Here is an 18,300-nt window from a genome sequence, read left to right as displayed (position 1 = left end):
ATCTTTATTAGACAAGATTGTGCTTACAGCCTCTCCACTTAATGCCAAGGCTGCTTTCCTCAAAGTCCCCTTATGTGTGTGTTTATGTATGTGTGTGTGTGTGGCAGCTTATTTCTGGTTCACTTGTACACTGAGGCTTTAGCTCCTTGTCATTCCAATTTTATCTGGCAAGGAACCTCATTACATGTCCTGCCTTGGGTAGGCTTTTGGCTTTGTGTCTTTAATATCACTTATGACTTGTTCCCTGAAGTTAAAGTTCAGTGAATATTCTCAAAGAAGAAACTTCATCAGTCTGCAATTGTTTCAACTCATTATTATACTCTTCCAATCCCCCCCACCATGCCCTTTATCCTTTACTCATTCCATAAGGTGAAGACATCCTACTTCACTACAAAAAAAAAAAAAAAAAAAAGATTTTCAAATGGGAATCCCCTCAACTCTCCTTCATTCCATTTGTAAGTGTTCTCACTATTCTCCCATCCTTTCCTGCTTCCTTCCTCTCTCTTGGAAGAAGGAGTGTTCTTTCCTTTCTCCTTTCCAGGTCCTATGGTCTAGAATAGTGGTATCCAAAGTAAGTACTGGACCCAAAGAAGGTGGTAGACCCCTTCCAATCCTCAAACTGTTTGATATTGATCTACAACTACGTAAGCATTGAAACTGAGAGTAAGAATTTAGAAATTTTTTAGCAATTTGATAAAGTAATTGTATATTCATTCGATCTAATAATGAGAAATTAGGGCTTATATTTTGAGTATCTGTGTTTTTCAATGCATCTTTCTAGTAAATTATTTGTATTATATTTTACAAAAGTACCAATATGCGACAGATTGGAAGTTTAAAAAACTGGTCCTCCACCACAGAGAGTTTGGAACATCGTCAGCTAGAACCTATCTTGAAAAGTATTGGGCTAGAACTTATCTTCCCCTGACTTGTCTGAGACTCAACTTTGAATCAGCCCTCTCCTCTCTCAGAGCTCCACTATCACTCACATTGTCAGTCTTACATTAAACGATCTTTCTTTGAACTTTGCCTACTGTGGTGCCATCTTATTTTTCACTTTTCACTTACTGCCAGCCTTCTTGACAGATAAACCTCTTATATACTGTTTCCTTCTTCCTTATCTCCTCTTAAGTCCTCAAATCACAGCAGTCGGGTTTATGCCCTCACTACTGTTCCAACAAAAGCCACTAGTGGCATCTATTGCCCAATTCATAGTGGCCCTTCCTGTCCTTATTCTGTATGACCTCTGCTCTGCATTTGTGACTCATGACCATCCCTTCCTTCCAGGACCTTTCTTCTGTGTCTTCCATGACAGATTACTGCTTCTCTCAGTCTCTTTTGGGGTATTTCTCCTACTCCAGCTATCTGCACCTCAGGCCCCTGACAACAGCCTTTCCTCTTGCTCTACGTTTATTATTGTCATCAGTCTGTTCAACACCTGTAGTCTGATGACTCCCAAATCACTAACTCCATCATTGACTTCTCTAACCAAGCTGCAGGCTGATATTTCAGTTGACTTATTAAATTGTTTCACCTGGTGTCCCAAAGACACCTGAAATTCAACATATCCAAAACATAACTCATTGTATACAACATGGCCCTCTTGGGTATTTCCTATTTTAGTTAATGTTGTCTCCATCTACTCAATTACCTAGGCCTGTGAATCATTTGTAACTCCTACTTATGTCTCACCTCTTACACTTAGTCCACCAATGTTACCTCAAATCTCTTTTCATTTCTATAGCCTCATGTCATCCATGCTAACCAAGAGCCACTTGATTATTCTCTCTGTATCCAGTTTTACCCGCCCCCACTCTAGTCCATTCTTGGCAGCATTATCAGAAGGAGCATTAAAAAAAAAAAAATGCTGTCCTGCTGTTGTCACATCCCTACTTGAACCTTTTGTTAGAATCTCATTGCCTTTAAGAAGAATCCCAAATTCTTTAACATTGCAGAAAGGAACATTTTCAATCACACCCCAGACTAACTCCCTTGCCTTGTCTCTCACCATTATTCCCCACTAACTTTTTATATCAGTCAGATTATTGATAGTTCCCTCAGCATGCTATGCTCTATCACTTCCCTATTTTTATTTTACGGAATTCTGTTCCCTTCTTTACCCATGTTATTAGTTCTTTTTGGAATTTCCCTCCCTACTTCTTTTCTAGTAAACTTCAACTTATCCTTTAAGTCCTGAATTAAATATTGCCTCCTCTTTCAGGCCACTCTGATATTGTAGCTCTATTGTCTTCCTCTACTTAGTTTCTACTTCTTGAGGGCAACGGCCACCTCTCTAGGTCCCTTGGCCCCATGACTAGCATATAATGTTTCTTGAGTGAATGCAAGGAGGAAAAGAGAAACAAAAGAAGATATTCTCCATCAGTCAGCCAGTCGGTTCAGTCGCTCAGTCGTGTCTGACTCTTTGTGACCCTATGGACTGCAGCACACTAGGCTTCCCTGTCCATCAACAATGCCCAGAGCCTGTTCAAACTCATGTCCATTGCATCGGTGATGCTATCCAGCCATCTCATCCTCTGTCGTCCCCTTCTCCTCCCGCCTTCAATCTTTCCAGCATCAGGGTCTTTTCCAGTGAGTCAGTTCTTCACATCAGGCGGCCAAATTATTGGAGTTTCAGCTTCAGCATCAGTCCTTCCAATGAATATTCAGGACTTATTTCCTTAGGATTGACTGGTTGAATCTCCTTGCAGTCCAAGGGACTCTCAAGAGTCTTCTCCAACACCACAATTTGAAAGCATCAATTCTTCAGCACTCAGCTTTCTTTATAGTCCAACTCACATCCATACATGACTACAGGAAAAACCATAGCTTTGACTAGATGGACCTTTGTTGGTAAAGTAATGTCTCTACTTTCTAATATGCTGTCTGGGTTGGTTATAGCTTTTCTTCCAAGGAGTAAGCATCGTTTAATTTCCTGGCTCCAGTCACCATCTGCAGTGATTTTGGAGTCCCAAAAAATAAAGTCTTTCACTGTTCCCATTGTTTTCCCATTTATTTGCCATGAAGTGATGGGACCAGATGCCATGATCTTTGTTTTCTGAATATTGAGCTTTAAGCCAACTTTTTCTTTTCAACTCTCCTCTTTCACTTTCATCAAGAGGCTTTTTAGTTCTTCTTCACTTTCTGCCATAAGGGTGGTGTCATCTGTATATCTGAGGTTATTGATATTTCTCCCGACAATCTTGATTCCAGCTTGTGCTTCATCAAGCCAGGCATTTTGCCTGATGTACTCTCCATATAAGTTAAATAAGCAGGGTGACAATATACAGCCTTCACGTACTCCTTTCCCAATTTGAAACCAGTCTGTTGTTCCACGTCCAGTTCTAACCATTCCTTCTTGACCTGCATACAGATTTCTCAGGAGGCAGGTCAGGTGGTCTGGTATTCCCATCTCTTTAAGAATTTTCCACAGGTTGTTGTGATCCACACAGTCAAAGGCTTTGGCATAGTCAATAAAGGAGAAGTAGATGTTTTTCTGGAACTCTCCTGCTTTTTCTATGATCCAACAGATGTTGGCAATTTGATCTCTGATTCCTCTGCCTTTTCTAAATCCAGCTTGAACATCTGGAAGGTCTCAGTTCACGTACCATTGAAGCCTGACTTGGAGCATTTTGAGCATTACTTTGCTAGCATGTGAGATGAGTGCAATTGTGTGGTAGTTTGAACATTCTTTGGCATTGCCTTTCTTTGGGATTGGAATGAAAACTGACTTTTTCCAGTCCTGTGACCACGGCTGAGTTTTCCAAATTTGCTGGCATATTGAATGCAGCACTTTCACAGCATCATCTTCTAGGGTTTCAAAATAATTCAACTGGAATTCCATCACCTCTACTAGCTTTGTTCATAGTGATGCTTCCTAAGGCCCACTTGACTTCACATTCCAGGATGTCTGGCTCTACGTGAGTGATCACACCATCGTGGTTATCTGGGTCATGAAGATCTTTTTTGTATAGTTCTTTAGTGTGTTCTTGCCACCTCTTCTTAAGATCTCCTGCTTCTGTTAGGTCCATACCATTTCTGTCCTTTATTGTGCTCATTTGCATGAAATGTTCCCTTGGTATCTCTAATTTTCTTGGAGAGATCTCTAGTCTTTCCCATTCTATTGCTTTCCTCTATTTCTTTGCATTGATCACTGAGGAAGGCTTTCTTATCTCTCCTTGCTATTCTTTGGAACTCGGCATTCAGATGGATATGTCTTTCCTTTTCTCCTTTGCCTTTAGCTTCTCTTCTCAGCTATTTGTAAGGCCTCATCAGACAACCATTTTGCCTTTTTGCATTTCTTTTTCTTCAGGATGGTCTTGATCACTGCCCCCTATACAATGTCACAAGCCTCTGTCCATAGTTCTTCAGGCACTCTGTCTATCAGATCTAATCCCTTGAATCTATTTGTCACTTCCAGTGTATAATTGTAAGGGATTTGATTTAGATCTTACCTGAATGGTCTAGTGGTTTTCCCTACTTTCTTCAACTTAAGTCTGAATTTGGCAATAAGGAGTTCATGATCTGAGCCACAGTCAGCTCCCGGTCTTTTTTCTTTTGTTGACTTTATAGAGCTTCTCCATCTTCAGCTGCAAAGAATAGAATCAGTCTGATTTTGGTATTGACTCTCTGGTGATGTCCATATGCAGAGTCATCTCTTGTGTTGTTGGAAGAGGGTATGTGCTATGACCAGTGCGTTCTCTTGGCAAAACTCTGTTACCCTTTGCCCTACTTCATTTTGTACTCCAAGGCCAAACTTGCCTGTTACTCCAGGTATCTCTTGACTTCCTACTTTTGTATTCCAGTACCCTATGATGAAAAGGACATCTTTTTTTGTGTTAGTTCTAGAGGGTCTTGTAGGTCCTCATAGAATCATTCAACTTCAGCTTCTTCGAATTAGTGGTTGGGGAATAGACTTGGATTACTGTGATATTCAATGGTTTGCCTTGTAGATGAACAAAGATCATTCTGTCATTCTTGAGATTACACCCCAGTACTGCATTTTGGACTCTTTTGTTGACTATGAGGGCTACTCCATTTCTTCTAAGGGATTCTTGCCCACAGTAGTAGATATAATGGTCATCTGAATTAAATTCACTCATTCCAATCAATTTTAGTTCACCTATTCCTAAAATGTTGATGTTCACTCTTGTCATCTCCTGTTTGGCATGAAGAATAAAGAGACAGAGCCAAAGTGAAAACAATGTCCGCTTGTGGATGTGACTGGTGATGGAAGTAAAGTCTGATGCTGTAAAGAACAATATTGCATAGGAACCTGGGAATGTTAGGTCCATGAGTCAAGGTACGTTGGAAGTGGTCAAATAGGAGATGGCAAGAGCAACCAGGGAAGACCATAAAGATGCATGCCTGATCCTAATTTGACCCTCACCGAGGGCTGGAATTTTGTCCTCTTTATTGTTGTATCCTAGCATAGAGCAATGCTTGACTTGTAGTAGCCACTCAATAATCAGAAGTTATAGAATGCAACTGAGACTTACCAATGGCATAAGCCCCAGAGCTTAACAGTAGCCAGTTCACAGGGGATACCTTAGCATAATGCTCTGATAGCACAAATAGTAGTAAGCACTCAAGATGCAATGAGTTGTGTAAGTACCTGAGACAGTTTTACACCTTCCCAAGTCATTGCTCATTTTGCCTTGTTGGATAAATTACATCACCCAAAGTTCAGCTTTCCTTATGTTTTCTCTGTTTCATCAATTCCACAGGCCTACTTTAACTTTAGATTCCCTACTTCATTCATTTGAGAAATACCCCTTGAGCACTTACTACATGCCAGGCAACTTATTATTTCATAGGAGACGAATAGGCAAGACGGTTTCAATCAGTGATAAGCGTTAAGGGAAAAATAAGACAGGGTAACGTTATAAGGGGTTACTTCAGATTAAGTCGTCAGAGAAAGCTTCTCTAAGGACATGAAACCTTAGCTAGAGGTTGAAGATCAGCAGTTGTGGAAATAGAAGCAGCTTGCTCCCTGGGAAGTGCTCATTTTTTCCTGAAGAGCTATGAAAACAAAATTCTCAGCAAATGGAGGACAGTAAAGCAGAGATTGGAGATTTTAAGAGAGGAAAATGAGCAAGGATGGGCAAATTGCCATCTTACTCAAATTTGTCTCATCCCTTTTGAACTATTTTTAGAGGTTGTTTCATGGTATGTAAAGGTTGGGAGGTCACTTAGAGATTACCCAGATCAGTGCTGTCCTGTATGTGGCTAAATGTCTCCCAGGTGGCACAAGATGATTTGGGATGATCACAGATGAACATTATTTATTTTGATGTGCATTAAAAAATATATCTAAACATCCAATCTCTGAGTTCATAGTTACTGTTGCTTAAAATGAGATTAAAGGAGGTTGAGCCAAGGCAGTTCACTTTCTAGAGACCAAATTGGCTGGCCAGGAATAGATCCTGGGTAGGCTTATGGGGATGAGGCTAAGGTGGGAAAGCCTGCCACCCCTATGTTCAGGGAACGAGAGAGAGCATAGCATGTCTGAACACCCTGCCTGTAATTTATGTAGTCTTTGGATGAAAACTGTGCAGATTATATACAAATGGAATATTTATTTGGCTTCTACCTTGAATACTTTCTGCAAAGAAATTATTTAGACCCTAAACATCTTAGAGACCCCAGAGAAGGGCGTGGCAAACCACTCCAGTATTCTTGCCTGGTGAATCCGCATGGACAAGGGAGCCTGGCTCGCTATAGTCCGTAGGGTAGCAAAGAGTTGGACACAACTGAACGACTAAGCACAGCACAGTACAAACATCTCAGAGGCTGTCAGGGCCCCTTGGTAATCATGAGAATACCTTCGCAGTTAGTCAGAACTGGATTTGAATCTCAGTTCTGCCACATAATTGCTGTATGACCTTGGGCAAGTTGTCTAAACCTCACTGTGCCTTAGTTTCCTCATATGCAGAGATGAGGATTCTAAGACCTACTTCTTAGGGTTTGTTGAAAGAATTAAATGAGATAATATGCCTGGGAAGGACTTTACCCAGTGCCTGGCAGATAGTAAGTACTCAAAATACATGATGCCTATAATTATCCAAGTTTTCTGGGACAGTTCTGATTTCAGATGCTCTGTTACATTTTCAGACTATGTGTTCCCATTTGAAATTCCAAACTGTGATCACTGTGCATTTCTCGTCAGCATAAGAGGGAGGCTTTGTTTTCTCAGGCACCAAGACATAAAACTGCCTCCACTCCCTACACATGGTTTGAAACCCTCAGTTCTAGTCAGAGACAGCTAATTAAGATCCAAAGCAGACTTGTGCCCATGAAAAACTGGCCAAGTGGGACCGGGGGCAGGGGAAGTGGCATGATCTGGATCCCAGAAGTACTCAGTCTGTAAAGTCTGTAGCTTTCCATAGAAGTACATACAATTACTGGACAAACTAGAAGCCAGGTAGGGGAGTCTTTCTGCCGGGCATGATCCTTCATTTCCAGTTCTGTTTGAAGGTTTTGCTCTAACACAAAGGGGAAGTTCAGATGGTAGATGGCCTGACATTGCTAATGATCAGTCATTTTTCTAAATTATCCAAACTTCATTATAATTATATATATGCAATGCCTGTAATAAAACTGCATTGTAATTACACAGCTGTCAGCATCAGTATTCAACCTGCAGGCTACAACTGCCCTATGACATTAATTATAATCAGGTTTTACCTGTTTACAAATAGTAAGGTGAGGAAACGCACCAAATGGGTTTTGCTGGAATCTATATGTCCATTAGGTTCAGCCAAAACTCATAGAAAATTGTTTTTTATATATGAATCAATATGCATGTATCCAACTATACCTTCCTTCTTCTTCAACTCTTGAATTCTGCATAATCGTGAAAATTTGATTAGACCCATCAATTCCTTTGCAGCTTCCAGAAACAGGAATGGCGATTAAGCAAAGGGCCAGCCAGGCAACTGCCTGGGGTGCCAATTTGAAAGAGGTGTTAGAAAACCTCTGGGATAAATTATAAATTTGGTGCCAACCACTTTGGGTTTCTTCCAGTTCTTTCCAAAATAATTTGTGAGATGGAAATTAGCCATCTCTCTTGCTAAGTTTGTTGGGTCCTTGAGTGGAAAAAAAAAAAAGTCAAAAGCAAAAAGAGCCAGCAGTTCTCACTGGTGCCAACCATATAATTTTTGTGATGAGCACATGCAAGTTAAAGGGTGTGCCACCAACTGTGAGATTAGCAAGCTGGGAGTTGCTTAAATGGGCAATGCTCCACCGTGAGTGGAGATTGTGAAATACCATAATGCTTGCCACAGTGCTGTTTATCAAGAATGAGGGATTTATTTTCTTATCTGAGTTTTAAATCCTCTAATACACTTCCCTGAAAGTTGCCTGGTTTGAAAATTGCAAAAGGAAACTTAAGACAAAACAAAAACTAAAGGAAAATAGGAAATGGTCTGTTATCAAGAAAACAAAAGCAAACAAACAATAAAGGTGGTGGGGGGATTCTAAATCTTTTACATATGATTTTGTAACTATATCCATGTAAATTACCTCTACTGTATTCAGTTTTGAATAACAAAACAAAACAAATGAAAGAAATGAGTAGGTTAAAATGCTAATTTAGGATTTTACTGTAGTTAAAGTCGGTAAATCATAGTGGTTAAACTCAAAGGCTCAGGTGTCAGACTGCCTTGAGCTTAAATCCTGGCTTCCCTACTAACTGTATGACCTTGGCTAAGTCACTTAACCTTGGGCCTCACATACTGAATGGGGATCAGTATGTGATGGTGATGATGATGATGCCAATCTCTTAGGATTAAAGGAGATAGTTCATGTGGAGTGGTTCATACCTGATGATGGTAATTGCTCAATAAATGGCAGCTGTTATTGTGGCAAGTATATGTGGTAAATTCTTTATTTTGAACATAATGCAAAAGGTTTACACTTTTATTAAGAGGATCTCAGTCCCTACTCTCATTAAATAAATTTTGGGCATATATTTTTAATACACTGAAGAGGCACCAGAACGTGAGGCTGCCTGGGGCATTTAATACATGTCCTGGCCAGTCTTGCTGAGGAGGGCAGTTGTGTCATCATCAGAACACTAGACTTAGACTTGGAAAATCTGGTTTCAAGTTCCATCTCTGCCACTTAATATGACCATGAACAAATCATAGAACCTCTCTGAGTTAAAATTTCCTCATATGAACATCAAGATGCCAATATATAAATAATAGATTGGTGGTGAGGATCAGAAGAGTGTATGTAAAAGCACCTGGCACCTATTAAGATCAGCAAATGTTTATTGAGTCTGAATCACAGAGAGAAAAGAATTCTATGGAAATTTTAATACCTATCTGTCATTGAGGATGATGGCTCAAGTTACTGGGCCACACTGATATCACCTTAAATTAGCTTCTGCTGTTTCCAGTGAAAAGGTCAGTATTGCTCTCAAATCCGCAAATCTCTAGGACCTAATTGTGTATGCCTGCTAAGATTGTTTTTAAGCAGGGTGATGGAGTGTGCCTTAGATGGCAATGAAGTCCTTTCTAAATATACACAGTACTAAAAATGTGTTGAAATATTCCAAAGATGCTGCCATTAATGCCAACTTCAAGAATGATGAGCCAGTTGATGGTGGCAACCATAGTAAGATTTTTCAGTTTTTTGTTTTGTTTTAAATCACTGGCAAGATTATAGTCCAATTTCCTCCTTATTGACTATTGAACAATATGGCCTATTGGACACTCCGTTTAGCTATGGCATAACCTGATTTAGTGTACATAAAATTAGATTACGTGCAGAAATAGGAGAAGTGAACAGAAATACAATGACTCCAGGATACTCAAAGACCTTATAAAAATATTTGACAACATTAACTGACTTCAATCTGATAGTTATGGAGCGAATTTGGCTGTCTCTGGAAACTCCTACTCAAAGACAGTAAGGTCAGATAGATGGCATGGTAATATGTAAAGAGCCTTCACAAATGGTATAAATGAACCTATTTGCAGGGAAGTAAAGGATACGCAGGTGGAATGGACTTGTGGACACAGTGGGGGAAGGAGAGAGAGGGACGAATGGAGAAAGTAGCATCGACATATATACACTACCATGTGTAAAACAGATAGCTGGTGAGATGTTGCTATATAACACAGGGAGTCAGCCTGACACTCTGTGATGACCTAGAGGGGTGGGATGGGGGTAGGGGAGGGAGGCTCAAGAGGGAAGGGATATATGTATAATTATGGCAGATTTGCGTTGTTGTACAGCAGAGACCAACATAACATTGTAAAGCAATTTTCCTCCAATTAAAAAAGAAGTTTAAAAAAAAGAATTAAAAAAAGACCAGTAGAAAATGGACATAGGATGTGAGCAGATTATTCAAAATGTCAAATGACCATACAAACTGTCATATGAAAAAGTGTCCAATCTTACTGGTTGGTATTCAAAGAAATGGTAAATGACAATGAGTTACTATTTTTACTAATCTATTGCTACAGATATTTTCTAATATGCTATCGCAAGAGCTTAAGAAAACAGACACTCCTATACATGATTGATACAAACTTTCTATCCAGCAATGTGTATATCAGTACCTGGCCTATAGCATGCTCTCAATAAATATTTCTTTAATGAATGAATGATTTCGTTGCTAGCATTGGAATATGTTTTTAGACATTCAGGAAATGTTTAACTACAAAAATTGCCCAAAACTTGGAGACAGAATTCACAGATTACTATTTGTGTGAAAAACATAGAAAACTCATGCATTTGCTTATAACTGTTTTGATGGTGTGCCTTGGTAGAGTGTTCTGAATTCAAAAGAACTACTGCTGAATCTATATTATACACCAGTCTGACTATCATTGGCTCCCAATCTCATGGGAATTTATAACACACTGCTATTGTTAGCTTGATTTTGTAGCATCTCCCCCTTTTCCTTAAAATGCTGTATGGCATATCATGTTTTAAAATTAAAGTGCCTCATATTTAATTTTGTTTTGAGATGTTTTCTGAAAGCTCATGATGATCCTAGAGGGTGGCAGATTTAGGGCTGGGAATCACTGCTTTGCAGCCATCCGTATGATACTTTTCAATAGCTTTTCACTAGTTCTGTAATGTACTCCTCTCACAATGTGAACAGATCTTTTCTGTCAATAAAGAAAGCATAATTTTGTTAATGATAGGTAAGTACCTCTTATTATCTGTATTTGGCAGGCTTCAACATATTGCTGTCTTTGGGAGCAAAACAGCTGTTTCCAGATGTCATTAAGGAAGGCGTTACCATTGACAAAGCTTTCTTACAAAGTATCTTACAACAGTTCTGTGTGCCGTCAGAGCTGCTTATACCAAAAATTCTGTGGGAGTTAAGGCCTTGTACTTTCTAATTGTTGACTGCTTTGATTGCAACCTCCTGCTCAGATATTACAGTGAGCGATATTTCCATGATTTCCATGATTCCATCTATGCACATATTCTTCTCTTATAAGCACATTTTTTCAGCGTTATGACTCTTTTGAACTTTGTGAATACTTGCCCAGAATTCTGACACCTCCATCAGTAGCACATAGACAGATTGGGACTGTTGGAAATTGACACAGTGTATTTTGCTTGTTCTGGAAGCATTAATTTTAATTTCTCCTTTGTGGGCTTATTTATATAAATGTAATTATTTTGAATACAGGGTTATCACTTTTTGTCATTTCTCAATTATTTGTGCTAGGTTCTTCCCTGGAGAAGGAAATGGCAACCCACTCCAGTATTCTTGCCTGGAGAATCCCATGGACGGAGGAGCTTGGTGGGCTGCGGTCCATGGGTCTCAAAGAGTCGGACACGACTGAGCGACTTCACTTTCACTTTCTTATTCAAAAGAGTAATTATGGTAACTTCTCAACGCAAAAGGTTAATTATTATAGTTATTTCATCCACCAGATCAACAGTTACTTTTGTATTTAGTAAGCATCCCAAGGTCTTTTTTGGACTTACTGGTTTTCCACTTCTTTTTCATTTAGTCTCTCAATATTAGAACCCATCAGGAAAAAAAATTCAAAAGCTGGTAATAGTTTGAATGACTTGTTTTTCCTTCTGACTTATCTAAAGAACTTCCTTTCTGCCCACATACTTAGCTTTCCATTCTGTCCCTACAGCTGAGAATTCAAGAAGGCATTCATCATCTAGGCAAACTATGAATTTGCCTTAAACTGCACATTTACACACTACATTGTTAAATACAGGCTTTGAGAAAAAACACACTGCCATTGGATACTCACGATGCTGTCCTGAGAGCAATGACTGAGGATTTTTAAAAGTAAACCTCTGACACATCCATCTTATAGATGACTGAATAGCCATTAAAAAGAATGAGGTAGATATTTACATACTCAAATGGAAAGATGTAAAAGGCATACTGATGAGGAAAACTAGAAAGTCACAGAATAATATATATATATATATATGTATATATATATATAGTGGGGGTGGGGGGTGGGGGCTTCTCTCGTAACTTAGTTGGTAAAGAATCTGCCTGCAATGCAGGAGACCCAGGTTCGATCCCTGCATTGGGAAGATCCCCTGGAGAAGGAAATGGCAACCCACTCCAGTATTCTTGCCCAGAGAATCCCATGGACAGAGGAGCCTGGCAGGTTGCAGTCCATGGGGTCTCAAGAGTTGGACACAACTTAACTACTGAACCACCACAACCACCATACATGTGCATGCATATATTCTTATGTATGTGTTCCTATGTATGTATATACATAGAAGAAGGCCTGGATGGATATACACCAAACTGTTGGCACTGTTATTTCTGAGAGGGGAAGTGAAGTGGGTGGGTGAATGGGTATAAAAAGATTTTTACTTTTCACTATATACTTTTGAAAGTTTGAATTTTTTATAAGTATATGCTACTTTTGTAATTTTAGAAATAATTTTTTAAACTAAAGTTCCCTATGGGATTTGCTTTTGCCATCCCCAGACCTGAACTATAAAATAAGTGTGAGAAGTTCTGTGATAGTACCTCACTGGCCTTCAAATAGGAAAATATAAGTAAAGCATCATAGTCAGTTGCCACTTGTTCAACAATTATTTTGTGCTAGGTGTTTCACAGGAATTATCTAATTTGTTCCTTCTAATAACCATGTAAAGTAAGCTCTGTTTCTGCCTCAGAAATGAGAAAACCAAGGCTCGGGGAGATGAAGTAATTTGTCAGAGGCCACATAGTTGGCAAAAGCAGTTGAGCAAGGATTACAACTTGGATTTATCTGGCTCCTAAACCTATGTTTTTGTTTCTGAACACCACAGCCTAATTGCAAGTACATAAATAGAGTTCACCATAATTCCAGGAACTGTTCTAAGTACATTTATACACAATAACTCATTTATTCTTCACAACAACTGTACAAGGTAGGTTTTATTATTATCACCATCATCATTGTTTTTATCACACCCATTTTTCAAATGAGGAAACTGAGACACATACAGATTGCATAACTTGCCAAATTCATAAGTGACAGAGCAAGGATTTGAACCCAGGAAGTCCTGTCACACATACCACTACTTTTCCAGATATCATATATAAGAGAGTCCTCCATGTTCCCCGCCTATTCTCATGCTCCCATCAGGGAGATTAAGGAAAAGATGAGATATACTGACAGAACCCAAACTTCACCAAACTATTAATAACAAAGTCATAGCTCAAACAAAGCCTGCTATCTTATGTTTTATAAATTAATTATTAAGTATATGTACAGTTCTCAGTAGGCTGTATTTTTAAAACATTTCCCTGGGAAATGAAACAATCCAGAAACATTCCTCTGAAACTGAAACCCAGAATAAGGTATAGGCCTGTCCTGTAAGGCATTCTCCCCCTGTTTGAATAATATGAAACAGAAGAATTATGCCAAACTAGAAGAGAGAAAATACAACTGGGCCTGAGAGTTCCTTTATTGGTGATGGTCTTCCAGTTTCAAGTAAATTTCACCTTATCCCTCAACCTGATAAACAGCATATACAAAAACCCTACAGCTAACATTATACTTGATAGTAAAATACTGAAAGCTTTCCACCTAAAATCAGAAACAGGTATACACGTGCATCGAACTTGGACTGGCGACTCATTTCATATATGATATTATAAATAAAAAAAAATTAAAAAAAAAATCAGGAACAGGTCCAAGATGTCTATTCTCACCACTCCTATTCGACGTTGTTCTAGAAGATCTTTCCAGGGCAATTAGGCAAAAAAAAAGAAAAGGCATCCAGGTTGAAAAGGAAGAAGTAAAACTTTATTTGCAGATGGCTTGATATTATATACAGAAAACCCTAAAGAATTTACAAAATAACTATTAGAGCTAGTAAAAGATTTCAGCAAAGTTGCCTGATCAACATACAAAAATCAGTTGTGTTTCAATACACTAGCAGTGAACAATCTAAAGATGAAATTAACAAAACAATTCCATTGATCGCACTAGCATAAAAAAGAATAGTTAGGAATAAATTTAATCCAAAGAAGTACATGACTTGTACACTGAAAACTACAAAACATTATTGAAATAAATCAAAGAAAACATAAGTAAACAGAAAGAAATCCTATATTCATGACTCAGAAGACAATATTGTTAAGATAGCAGTGCTACTCTAACTGATCTATAGAGTCAACATAATTCCTAGCAAAGTCCCAGCTGGCTTCTTTGCAGAAATTGACATCATGATCCTAAAATTCATATGGAAATGCAAGAGACCCAGAATAGTCAAAGCAATCTTGAGGGAGTGCCCTGGGAGTCCAGCAATTGAGACTCTGCGCTTCCAATGTAGGGGGTGCAGGTTCGATCCCTGCTTGTGGAATTAAGATCCCACATGTCGGATAGCCGAAAAACAAAACAAAAAAATTCTGTGCCAGTGGTGATAGTAACACAACTGTAAATATACCAAAACACATTGAATTATGCAAATAAAGCAAGTGAATTATATGGTATATAAGTTATAACTCAATAATTTAAAAAAAAAATCTTGAAAAAGAACGAAGAGGATGCACATTTCTCAGTTTCAAAACTTGCTACAAAGCTACAGTGATCAATGTGGTATTGGCACAAGTATAGACATGTAGATCAATGGAATACAATTTAGAATATAAAAATAAAAGTTTATGTTTGATCTTCAATAAATGTGCCAAGACATTTCAATAAAGAAGGAGGAGTATTTTCAATAAATGGTGTCCAAACAATTGGTTATCCACATTCAAAAGAATGAATTTGGATGCTTACCTCACACTATATACAAAATGAACTGAAAATAGATCAAACATGGGAATTCTCTGGTGGTCCAGTGGTTAGAACTCCATGCTTCCACTGCAGGGGGTACAGGTTCAATCCCTGGTCAGGAAACTGAGATCCCACATGCCATGTAGTGCAGCCAAAACAAAACAAACAAACAAGAAGAGATCAGATCAGATCAGTCGCTCAGTCGTGTCCGACTCTTTGCGACTCCATGAATCGCAGCACGCCAGGCCTCCCTGTCCATCACCAACTCCCGGAGTTCACTGAGACTCACGTCCATCGAGTCAGTGATGCCATCCAGCCATCTCATCCGCTGTCGTCCCCTTCTCCTCTTGCCCTCAATCCCTCCCAGCATCAGAGTCTTTTCCAATGAGTCAACTCTTCGAATGAGGTGGCCAAAGTACTGGAGTTTCAGCCTCAGCATCATTCCTTCCAAAGAAATCCCAGGGCTGATCTCCTTCAGAATGGATTGGTTGGATCTCCTTGCAGTCCAAGGGACTCTCAAGAGTCTTCTCCAACACCACAGTTCAAAAGCATCAATTCTTCGGTGCTCAGCCTTCTTCACAGTCCAACTCTCACATCCATACATGACCACTGGAAAAACCATAGCCTTGACTAGACGGACCTTTGTTGGCAAAGTAATGTCTCTGCTTTTGAATATGCTATCTAGGTTGGTCATAACTTTCCTTCCAAGGAGTAAGCGTCTTTTAATTTCATGGCTGCAGTCACCATCTGCAGTGATTTTGGAGCCCCCAAAAATAAAGTCTGACACTGTTTCCCCATCTATTTCCCATGAAGTGATGGGACCAGATGCCATGATCTTCATTTTCTGAATGTTGAGCTTTAAGCCAACTTTTTCACTCTCCTCTTTCACTTTCATCAAGAGGCTTTTTAGTTCCTCTTCACATTCTGCCATAAGGGTGGTGTCATCTGCATATCTGAGGTTATTGATATTTCTCCTGGCAATCTTGATTCCAGCTTGTGCTTCTTCCAGCCAAGCGTTTCTCATGATGTACTCTTCATATAAGTTCAATAAGCAGGGTGACAATATACAGCCTTGACGTACTCCTTTTCCTATTTGGAACCAGTTTGTTGTTCCATGTCCAGTTCTAACTGTTGCTTCCTGACCTGCATATAGGTTTCTCAAGAGGCAGGTCAGGTGTTCTGGTATTCCCATCTCTTACAGAATTTTCCACAGAGTATTGTGATCCACACAGTCAAAGGCTTTGGCATAGTCAATAGAGCAGAAATAGATGTTTTTCTGGAACTCTCTTGCTTTTTCCATGATCCAGCGGATGTTGGCAATTTGATCTCTGCTTCCTCTGCCTTTTCTAAAACCAGCTTGAACATCTGGAAGTTCACGGTTCATGTACTGCTGAAGCCTGGCTTGGAGAATTTTGAGCATTACTTTACTAGCGTGTGAGATGAGTGCAATTGTGCGGTAGTTTGAGCATTCTTTGGCATTGCCTTTCTTTGGGATTGGAATGAAAACTGACCTTTTCCAGTCCTGTGGCCACTGCTGAGTTTTCCAAATTTGCTGGCATATTGAGTACAGCACTTTCACAGCATCATCTTTCAGGATTTGGAATAGTTCAACTGGAATTCCATCACCTCCACTAGTTTTGTTTGTAGTGATGCTTTCTAAGGCCCACTTGACTTCACATTCCAGGGTGTCTGGCTCTAGGTCAGTGATCACACCATCATGATTATCTGGGTCGTGAAGATCTTTTTGTAAAGTTCTTCTGTGTATTCTTGCCATCTCTTCTTAGTATCTTCTGCTTCTGTTAGGTCCATACCATTTCTGTCCTTTATAGAGCCCATCTTTGCATGAAATGTTCCTTTGGTATCTCTGATTTTCTTGAAAAGATCTCTAGTCTTTCCCATTCTGTTGTTTTCCTCTCTTTCTTTGCATTGATCGCTGAGGAAGGCTTTCTTATCTCTTCTTGCTATTCTTTGGAACTCTGCATTCAGATGTTTATATCTTTCCTTTTCTCCCTTGCTTTTCACTTCTCTTCCTTTCACAGCTATTTGCAAGGGCTCCCCAGACAGCCGTTTTGCTTTTTTGCATTTCTTTTCCATGGGGATGGTCTTGATCCCTGTCTCCTGTACAGTGTCACGAACCTCATTCCATAGTTCATCAGGCACTCTATCTATCAGATCTAGGCCCTTAAATCTATTTCTCATTTCCACTGTATAATCATAAGGGATTTGATTTAGGTCATACCTGAATGGTCTAGTGATTTTCCCTACTTTCTTCAATTTAAGTCTGAATTTGGCAATAAGGAGTTCATGGTCTGAGCCACAGTCAGCTCCTGGTCTTGTTTTTGTTGACTGTATAGAGCTTCTCCATCTTTGGCTGCAAAGAATATAATTAATCTGATTTCATTGTTGACCATCTGGTGACGTCCATGTATAGAGTCTTCTCTTGTGTTGTTGGAAGAGGGTGTTTGTTATGACCAGTGCATTTTCTTGGCAAAACTCTATTAGTCTTTACCCTGCTTCATTCCGTATTCCAAGGCCAAATTTGCCTGTTACTCCAGGTGTTTCTTGACTTCCTACTTTTGCATTCAAGTCCCCTATAATGAAAAGGACATCTTTTTTGGGTGTTAGTTCTAAAAGGTCTTGTAAGTCTTCATAGAACCATTCAACTTCAGCTTCTTCAGCATTACTGGTTGGGGCATAGACTTGGATTACTGTGATATTGAATGGTTTGCCTTGGAAACGAACAGAGATCATTCTGTTGTTTTTGAAATTGCATCCAAGTACTGCATTTCAGACTCTTTTGTTGACCATGATGGCTACTCCATTTCTTCTGAGGGATTCCTGCCCGCAGTAGTAGATATAATGGTCATCTGAGTTAAATTCACCCATTCCAGTCCATTTCAGTTTGCTGATTCTTAGAATGTCGACATTCACTCTTGCCATCTCTTGTTTGAGCACTTCCAATTTGCCTTGATTCATGGACCTGACATTCCAGGTTCCTATGCAATATTGCTCTTTATAGCATCGGCCCTTGCTTCTATCACCAGTCACATCCACAGCTGGGTATTTTTTT

The 18,300-nt window shown here is 39.3% G+C and overlaps 1 long non-coding RNA gene across 1 annotated transcript in view; it reads left to right on the top strand.

The window, feature by feature from the left end:
* Window positions 1-18,300, top strand: part of LOC147340806 (uncharacterized) — a 53,598-nt gene that overhangs the window by 16,172 nt on the left and 19,126 nt on the right. The gene's annotated exons all lie outside the window — the stretch shown is intronic.

Source organism: Bos grunniens, chromosome X, assembly GCF_055505025.1.
Source record: "Bos grunniens cultivar Pamir isolate PY7600 chromosome X, Bosgru_T2T1.0, whole genome shotgun sequence".
NCBI classification, from domain to species: domain Eukaryota; kingdom Metazoa; phylum Chordata; class Mammalia; order Artiodactyla; family Bovidae; genus Bos; species Bos grunniens.
Note: the sequence above shows the minus strand (reverse complement) of the source record. Positions and strands in the feature narration are given on the sequence as shown.